Source organism: Pithys albifrons, chromosome 4 (assembly GCF_047495875.1).
Source record: "Pithys albifrons albifrons isolate INPA30051 chromosome 4, PitAlb_v1, whole genome shotgun sequence".
NCBI lineage: Eukaryota > Metazoa > Chordata > Aves > Passeriformes > Thamnophilidae > Pithys > Pithys albifrons.
This window is the reverse complement of record NC_092461.1, coordinates 814,969-825,000: the sequence shown is the minus strand read 5'-3', so window position 1 is coordinate 825,000 and position 10,032 is coordinate 814,969.

Sequence of the window (10,032 nt, the reverse complement as noted above, 5' to 3'; positions counted from 1 at the left end):
GGGGGAGGAGAAGGTGCAGGGGAAAGTCTTTTAATCTCTAGTGTTTGATGTGTGGTTAGTTTTGTTATTCTAACCTTGTATATCCATCCCAGGATTGTTGAAGGGATAGAAAACAGTTGTAGGGAAGTAATTTCTTAGACTCAGCTGGTGTAGCCAGTCCATCTCTGACCTTCCACATTCATGTGTGTGTTCCTAAAATGTCCAAAAACATCTTCCTACTTTTGTTTTGTATTCCCTGGTGACTGAGTCACTGGATATTAATAATCCAATTCCTAGACACTGATGTGGTCAGGAAAAAAAAAGAGTCCCCAACAACTTCTCACCACCTATCTGGGGATACTCCATTTCATTTCTTTGTGGAACACATCCCAAACTTTCAGCCCACCTTGTAAATCCAGGGGTAACTTCTGGGGCACAGCAGTGCACAGAGGTGGCTGCTGCTCCTCCTGTTCTGCCAGGCTGACTCAGCATCCTGCTGTGACCCAAACAGGCTCTTCATCAGTCATTTCAGCAAAATATTTTTACTGCTTACAGCTTCAAAGCAGAGGGAGTTAAATAAAATATTTAACTAGGGCCTGGTGAGCTACTGTAGAGGAACATGAGGGTGAGTTTGGATTCCTTTGAGACCTGCTCTCCTGTGTGTCCCCCTCCTGTTGGTCTGGTGCCAGTTCTGGCTGACTGTCCTGCAAGGGACTTGCCTTGGGAAGGGAGGGTTTGTTGGATGAGTCCTTCTCTGAAGTGTGTAGAGAGGAAAACAGCCCTGGCAGTGTCAGGCAGGGAAAAATAACCCTGTAAGAACTCCCTAAATGTGAGCACGTGTTTTGTGATAGAGGGAATGAGAAAAACAATTAGTGAGTATAAACCCCCACATTTTATATATGGGGTTTGTTGTCACTGAGCCACTATTATATTTGAGGAAAAGGCCTTCTCACACAATGTCAGGTTTATGTTTGTAACTTTTATAAGAGGCCGTGAAATTTCACAGGATAAAGCAGAAATATGATAATTAGCACCTTAAATATTCAAATAACGAAAAGCTGTTGATGGCATGGTGAGCCATATTCAAACTATTTGGTATGAAAACTAGCAGAAAAGCTGCAGGAACTGTATAATTACACAATTTGTTAAGCCTTTGTGTTTTGCATTGATGAGACATCATCTTGTGTGTATATATGTTTGCAAATGAGCTCAAACATTCATCATTTGATGCTTCAATTGCTAATTATAATGTGGGATGCAATGCAGCAATAAGCACCTACAGTAAATAGAGGCTGACTGTAAACTTTTCCCGTGCTTGACTCTTCTAGGGGGAGATAATCCCAGTTTATTTTCTCTCCAAAATATTTTTCCTCCATGCTCCAGCCAGTTCCAGCTATTGCCCCAGCAGTGATCCTTAACTCGTCCAGGTTAGTCTGACTCTCACCTGGTAACTCATCTGGGTTAGTCTGACCCTCTCCTGGTAACTCATCCAGGTTAGTCTGACCCTCTCCTGGTAACTCATCCAGGTTAGTCTGACCCTCTCCTGGTAACTCATATGGATTAGTCTGACCCTCTCCTGGTAACTCATCCAGGTTAGTCTGACCCTCTCCTGGTAACTCATCCAGGTTAGTCTGACCCTCTTCTGGAAACTCATCCAGGTTAGTCTGACCCTCTCCTGGTAACTCATATGGGTTAGTCTGACCCTCTCCTGGTAACTAATCCAGGTTAGTCTGACCCTCTCCTGGTAACTCATCCGGGTTAGTCTGACCCTCTCCTGGTAACTCATCCAGGTTAGTCTGACCCTCTCCTGGTAACTAATCCAGGTTAGTCTGACCCTCTCCTGGTAACTCATCCAGGTTAGTCTGACCCTGTCCTGGTAACTCATCCAGGTTAGTCTGACCCTCTCCTGGTAACTAATCCAGGTTAGTCTGACCCTCTCCTGGTAACTCATCCAGGTTGGTCTGACCCTCTCCTGGTAACTCATCCGGGTTGGTCTGACCCTCTCCTGGTAACTCATATGGGTTAGTCTGACCCTCTTCTGGAAACTCATATGGGTTAGTCTGACCCTCTCCTGGTAACTCATCCAGGTTAGTCTGACCCTCTCCTGGAAACTCATCCAGGTTAGTCTGACGCTCTCCTGGAAACTCATCCAGGTTAGTCTGACCCTCTCCTGGTAACTCATCCAGGTTAGTCTGACGCTCTCCTGGAAACTCATCCAGGTTAGTCTGACCCTCTCCTGGTAACTCATCCAGGTTGGTCTGACCCTCTCCTGGTAACTCATCTGGGTTAGTCTGACCCTCTCCTGGTAACTCATCCAGGTTAGTCTGACCCTCTCCTGGTAACTCATCCAGGTTGGTCTGACCCTCTCCTGGTAACTCATATGGGTTAGTCTGACCCTCTCCTGGTAACTCATCCAGGTTAGTCTGACCCTCTCCTGGTTAGGAGTGCCCTGCTCCATCCCAGCTGTTGAGCCAGGAAGGGACACCCCATCTCCTGCTCCACATTCTGACTGACAGGGACAGGCAGGAAGGAGAGAAATCTCCCTCTCACCTTCTCTCTCCGCTCACAGATCAGCTCCATTCCAAACCTTTGGACTCCCTCTGCTTCCTCAGGCTCTCTGTGCCTTTGTGCATCCTCTGAAGGGCTCTTCCCTCTGCCTTCCTTAAAGATACATTTCAGTCCCTGAATTTTGAGAGGCCAATGATCCAGCTTGTTGTTTTTCCTGCTAGTAGGAGTGCAAATAGAAGGAAATATCAAATTTTTTCATTTACTTATATCCTTGAAAGTCCATTTAAAATTATGGAGTGCTACACCTTTTTTCTCTTTTCCCCAAGCTGCCTGTCATTTCCTTGCTGACCTTTTAATATGACAAGTCTGGAGATTTTTCCTCTTGTTTTCAGTGGGGAAGCTGCAGTAGTCCTGGAAATAGAGTTACTTGTGTTAATCAGAAAGTGACTGAACAATTACCAGCATATTCCTATTCCTGCACTGCTGTGGAGGATTTGGACCAACTTGTACATCAGCAGCAAAAATACAGTTGCTTAACTAAACAATCCAATGCAAAAGGGAGACTACAGTGTGCTTTCTGCTATTAACATTTCTCAGTTTAGGTCCCCAGGAAACCTCTGCCCAGTATTTATTTGAAGATGTCTCTGGCCAGGATAATGTTATGATAAGAATCAAAGGAAGCAGAAAAAAAGTCAGTTTTCTTCCTGAAACAAAGCGAAGGGCACTTTTTATTTCCCCAGCCTAAAGAATCTCTGGAAGAGTCACCCAAGATAGGACTTGGCAACTACTTGTTGTGCTCCCTGCCAAATAATGGCTGTAGATGTAGCAAATCTAGTTATTAAATGAGCTGAGCAGGAAGAGCCTGTTTGGAGCTGCATGGGAATAGCAGCCTGTGCTCAGCAGAGCCCAGAGATGCAGGGACTGTGAGCTGCAGTGGCTGAGGCCTCGTGGTAACCAGGAGAGATCAGAGTCAAGAGCAGGAGAAGCAGGAGAAGGGAAACAAGTGTTGTTGGGGCTTGTGTGCTGCTCTTGGCACTCGCCCCACTCTTGTTATTGTTACTTTGCTTGGCTTTTAGCTGATAAATAAAATATGGAGTAGTGTCTAGAAACACAGACAGAAGACAGTTCAACTAGCACTGCCTAATTGCCATGTGGTGCAGTTCCTGCAGAAGAGCTGTCTTCTTGGAATTGCAGTGGGGACCAGTGGCATTTTATGGACTGGGAGTAGCCATAATGGTTTACAGTAACAGACCATGAATAGTGTGGCTGGGGGAAGTATAAAGGCTTTATTCCCAGGCAAATCTGAGGAATGGCATTTAGACAGTCCAGAGAGTCTGGTCTGGAGCTGAACTGAACTGGCACCAGTTGCTAGAGCAGATTGCATAAGTGCCCCAAAAGGGATGGCAGAGAATAGCTTTCCAACTCCCAGGAGCAGAGGGATCCTATTCAGGGAAGCTGTCTCAGCTGTCAGGGCAGTTTTTCTTCCATGTCAGTGGTCTGAAAAATATCTCTATTTTCCCCCTTTGCAGCCAAAAGCTGACTTTTGAAAGACTGTTTTAAAAGCAGCAGAGCTTCAGGCTTCTGAGGCTTGATCTTCCAAAATTTCAAAGATGGCTCAAAAAGCCAGACTTGTACAAAGAGACTGTGCAGTTTCTGTCCTGCATCCTCCTGAAAGGTGAGTGCTGACCCAGCATGGAGGAGAATTTACTCTCTATATTAAAGCTGGAAAAGGTGCAACCTAACTCTGTAGCTGGATGATCTCTCTGCTTCAGTGCTGGGGAGGAAGTGCTGCTTCTTCCTGCTGAAATCCTGTCCAGGTGTGATGGACCCAAACCCTGCCAGGGGCAGTGTGGCTGTGCTGCTCCAGGGGGGGTTCAGCAGCTTCTCTACCAGCTCTCCCCAGAAGGGTGTTTATTTTGTGGCAGTGCACCTGGCAAAAGGGGTGAGCCCTGTCTGAGTGGATTGCACAGTGGCTTGAAGGACTCAGGGCAGAGCAGCAGGGTTTGGTTTCTGGGGCAGGAGACCAAGAGAGGACTCCTGTCTCTATTTTCAGCCTGCTTTGGCTTCCCTCTCTTGCCTGGGGAAGAATGGCCACGTGCCTGGGGCTTGGCTCTGAGCTCAGGGGCTGGGTTTGGGAATGGCTTTCCAATGTTAGCCCAAAATGTTTGTCTGTGCCTGTGGAGCTGTGGGGGAGGCAGAGAGGGAGGGAGGGAGGCAGGGAGGGAGGGAGAGCTGCTCCTCGTGCAGCCACGCAGAGCAAGCCACAATCTGCCGTGCTCGTGGTTATTAATAGCTGGAGTATGGAAGTAGGGCAAATCTCCATCCTGATTTAGCCTGACCTGAATAATCCATACAGTCTTCAGGCTGCAGCCTGGCGGCTCTGTCTGCAGCTGTCATGTTCCCCAGTTTTAGGAGGTGATATCTGTGACCATTCTGTGTCAGGATGATCAGTGTCACATTAAAGAGAGGAGCCTGCAGGCAGCGTGGGAGCTGTGGGAGCTGGGCTGGGCTGGGGATCCTGCTCCCTGTCACTGCTGCTCCCTGTCACTGCTGCTCCCTGTTACTGTGCTCCCTGTCACTGTGCTCCCTGTCACTGCTGCTCCCTGTCACTGCTGCTCCCTGTCACTGCTGCTCCCTGTCACTGTGCTCCCTGTCACTCCACGCTGTCTGAGACCACGAGATGGGAGATCACAAGGGAGAGGTCACCTGGCCTGGGGCTGCTCTGCTGGGGTGGGGAGAGCAAGGAAGATGCTCAGAGAGGCAGGTCACAGGCATGGGAGAGGATCACAGGGCTGTGAAGCTCTGCTGGAGTGGGGAGAGCAAGGAAGATGCTCAGAGAGGCAGGTCACAGGCATGGGAGAGGATCACAGGGCTGTGAAGCTCTGCTGGGGTAGGGAGAGCAAGAGAGATGCTCAGAGAGGCAGGTCACAGGCATGGGAGAGGATCACAGGGCTGTGAGGCAGCACTGAAGGAGGCAGGAGATGTTCCATTCAGGGGCAGGTCACAGGCATGGGAGAGGATCACAGGGCTGTGAAGCAGCACAGGAGGAGGCAGGAGATGTTCCATTCAGGAGTGGGGAGGGAAAGAGGGAGAGAGATGCAAAGCTCTGTGTCCCTATGACTAACCATTCCCAAGCATGATTCAGTTACTAGAAGATGGGCTTTTTCTCTCCTTTTTATTTCTAGAAATCATGAAAACTTTGAGTCCCATTTTTATTCTCCTCTTGGCTTGTGACATGTTGTTCTTCACACCTATTTTTGAAATCACAGCAGCTTTTTTGATCAAATGTGCAGATTCCCCATTGTGGCCTACTTACATTTCTAGCATGTGAAGAGAGACAAACCAAAGGACATGACTAGGATAAATCCAGCAAAAAGGTGCCAGGGACACAAGTCAGAGCTGCTCATTTGGTCAGGTTTCTCACTGACAGGCATGATTCCTGAGTGAAGAATGCAAGCTGCAAGAACAGGGTGCCCATTTGCATCCTCTTGTTCTGAGTGTTACTCCGGCAACAATTTTCTTTTTCTGGATGGGCACACAGAAAAGCAATAAAATATTATTGCTGATTTCATTTTAGGAACTGCAGGCATTGCTTGGAACATGGGCCTATTTTTTATTAAGGATAGAATGAGTATATAGGGAAACAAATTCTTGCCCAGAAGTATTTAAAGCCTGATCAGAAATGAAGACAGGATGTAAGAAACGAGTCTAGCATGACACAAAGATGGCTGTGCTCAGTCTGCTGTTGTTTAAGCCAACTAATGAACAAATGGATGGCTTCAAATCACCCAACATTCTGTGTGTGTTGTGATGTGTTTCTGTTCTGCTTTACCACAGAGAAGTAAAGACAAGAATGGTTTCCATGCATCCAGTTTCTGGAGGTGCAGTGTTTGTTTGAGTTGTACCCAGAGCATTTCATTTTTTTCACATAACTCATAAAACTTACAACTTCTCTTCCCCAAAACCCACTCTCCCTTTTACCTGCAGTCCCTTTGTCCAGGTGTGTGAGGTCTCTGTGCCACAGACTCCTTTTGCTCCTGGAGGGATTCCTGCTGGCTCCAGGTCAGGCTTGTCTCCTGGTGGAGTCACCTCCCACCTTGTCCTTTCCTCAGAAGGTGACTGAGGGAGGAGCTCACTCTGCAGTGCAAGGTCTGCAGGCAGATGTTGGAGCTGCTGCAGTGGCCTCTGCCAGGGGGGCTGAGCCAGCCCAAAGCTGTGCTGAGCTGGGCACAGCCCGGGTACCTGCCGTGCCATCCAGGGCGTGCCATGCTGGCAGTCCCAGGCTCTGAGCAGAGGCAATCACTGGTATGTTCTTTCAAGTGAGATTCATAGATGCTGATTACAGTTGCTGCATAAATTACTTCATTATTAAAATCAGGTCATTTGAGCCCCAAAACCATTAACATGCAAACTATTACCATAATTTCATAAGCTAATAAATCAAGCACAGGAAAAGAATTAAGCGGTTCCCAGTGATAAGTGTTTCTTCAGAGATTAAGAAACACAATTTTCTTGTGCATATATTAACATTTTAAAAGTGAATTCATGCAAAAGCAATTTTTCTGCATGTATAAAACTTATGTTTAATAATCTTTATACTCAGCCTCCAGAGCTGTTTCAAAATGAATGTTTTTTTCTCAAATCACTGTACAGGAATTTGACATTGTACCAGTCAGCCTGTTCCAATATGCTCTACCTGTAAAACTCTTCATGCCTTTGTTAAACAAAGTTAAGAAATAAAACAAGCCAAGATATGATTTAGAAGAAAAATAGCTTGGGTTCTTCTTAGATAATGAACTGTTCATCCAAGGTAAATTTTGTATTCTTAATATTGAGCAGTACCAATGAAATTGTAATTATCTCTGTAATTGCCATCTAGAACTCTGGTTGTCATCTTATTAAAGTGGTGCATTGAAATTGATTTTATTCTCATTTCTTGCACAGTCTAGTGTGATATCAGCCAGAATAATGCAAAGATAGACTCCTCTGTTCACATTACTGACTAGATTTGAAATAATACAGTGACACAACTCTTGCAGGAAAACAAAGAAAATTCCAATGTAAATGAAACTGTAATAAGCAACAGATGACACTGCCTAGGAGTTTTACTGCATTGCAAGATGTCCTGGGTTTATTTACGTTTGGCTGGGTTTGTTTTGCAGCTCTTAACCTGCTGTTTTGGTTTGTTGAGTGTATTTCTTGTGCAGTGACCAGTGTATTTCTTGTGCAGTGAACAGTGTATTTCTTGTGCAGTGACCAGTGTATTTCTTGTGCAGTGAACAGGTATTTCTTGTGGTAGGTGAATGGAGTATTTCTTGTGCAGTGAACAGGTATTTCTTGTGCAGTGACCAGTGTATTTCTTGTGCAGTGAACAGTGTATTTCTTGTGCAGTGAACAGGTATTTCTTGTGGTAGGTGAACAGAGTATTTCTTGTGCAGTGAACAGGTATTTCTTGTGCAGTGAACAGGTATTTCTTGTGCAGTGAACAGGTATTTCTTGTGGTAGGTGAATGGAGTATTTCTTGTGCAGTGACCAGTGTATTTCTTGTGGTAGGTGAATGGAGTATTTCTTGTGCAGTGAACAGTGTATTTCTTGTGGTAGGTGAACAGTGTATTTCTTGTGCAGTGAACAGCTATTTCTTGTGCAGTGAACAGTGTATTTCTTGTGCAGTGAACAGTGTATTTCTTGTGGTAGGTGAATTAGGCTTGTAGCTCAGAAGCCCAAGTATTAATTACCCAAATGAGGAAGCAGCAGAGCCCTGTGGGTGTGCAGCTTTCCATGTCTGTTGTCCTGACTGTTCTTGTTCTGTCTTCCTCTTTTACCTTTGTCCATCAGAAAGTACATGGGTGGTGTGAGTCCCCCAATTGGTTGCTGTTCTCCTTCCCTTCCCCTGCCTCATTCCTCAGTTATGGGCTCTTTTATATCCTTCATTTCAACCCATGGATTGTCCTGCTGCTGCTCCTGGCAGGTCTCTGCTTGGTTTGGGGGCTCTGTCTGCCACTGGACATGCACAAATCATCTGTGTCTGTTCAGGATTCTCCAGGGCTGTGTTTCAGGTGTGTCTTCAGAGGGGTCTATCAAAACTCCATTCCAGGTCATGAACTCCTTGTTCCATGTTTGTGTAATGAGCAGCACAGAGGAGATGGTGTATCTAGCACAGGGCAGGTGGCAACACCCACGAGGAATGAGAATTCTCTAATCAAATGTGAGCAATTGCAGTAAAATGGTTGTGCAGCATTTGGCACTGTTGCTTTCCATGTTGCTGAAGCTGAATATTAAAAAGGAGATTTGATATCTCATCTGGACAAATTGGCATGATCTGGGTGTTTTTACAACTCAGCAGTCCCTGTTGCAGATAAATGGAGGGGACTGCCAGTGCCAAGCCTGGCTTGAGTGCTTTGTGCATTTATAGGAGAATCCCAGGGAAGGCAAAGGCAGATTTCTCACCTGAAAAAAATTTCTGGGTCAGGTTCCACATTTGCATGAATGAATATGTGTCAAAACAAGAATCTGAATTTCCAGGCTTCTGCAGTAATTATGCTCAGGTAACACCTCTCTCTTCCCTTTTAAAATGCTAACAAACCTTCTGAATGTGGAACACCCAGCATGAAATACTTCACCCAGCCAGACAGTGTCCTAATTCTCAGCAGTGTATGAAGGAGAAGGTTCCTTCAGGTAGTGTTTAGTGCTCCTACCCCAACCTTCTGCTCCTGCTGCCTCTCAGAGGACTCCACTCCTCTCCCTGTGCTGGAGGGGAAACCTAAGAAGACATTTATTAGCTGGCAAAAAAAGGCATTTCTGCCCAGGTTCATTTCATGTTCTCCCAAGAGAACAGCAAAGAAAGTCATTTGAACCACAGTTTGTTCCACTCTCCTCTCTTTCCCCTCTGTTGTTGTTCTGCCATCTTTTGTCTGCCATCTTTTTACTGCCCTCTTTTGTCCTTCACCCTCTTTATCTGTTTGCTCAGTCAGTTGTGAGGCCCTGACAAAGTGGTAAATTCAGCTCAGATGCAATTTCTGGTATAAAGTGCCTTGGCTTACTGATCAGTGGAAAAGGATATTTAGAAAATCAGTCTTTGAATGGCAGCTTATTCATCACATTAAAAGCTTCTTCATTCACTAATCTGACCACTCCTAAACTACTCCTGCACATTATGTGCCCTTCATGGGCTGTGTTTGCTGTGCCTGGCAGTCTCAGGGCACACTGGCAGCAGGAGGCTGAACAGAAGTTCAAACCCATCCCTAATGGATTCCTTTAACACAAAAAGCTACTTTATTTGTCAGTGTGTGCAGGGCTGCACTCTGCATGTTCAGAGCCAGCAGAGGCTCTCCAGTGTTTGGGAAGAGTGGTAGGGAGTCAGAATTCCTGCCACGGGGTTCTTGTAGCCATTACAAACCCAAGGGATTTCCTCCTCCTTTCTGGGGAATCCAAAATACTTACAGAAATCCTGAAGAGGGTTTTTTTCAGGAAAATTCTATAGTCACCAGGACCAGCTGTTTGGGAGGCTTTATTAGGGTTTGGGTTGGTTTTGTGGTTTGGTGTTTT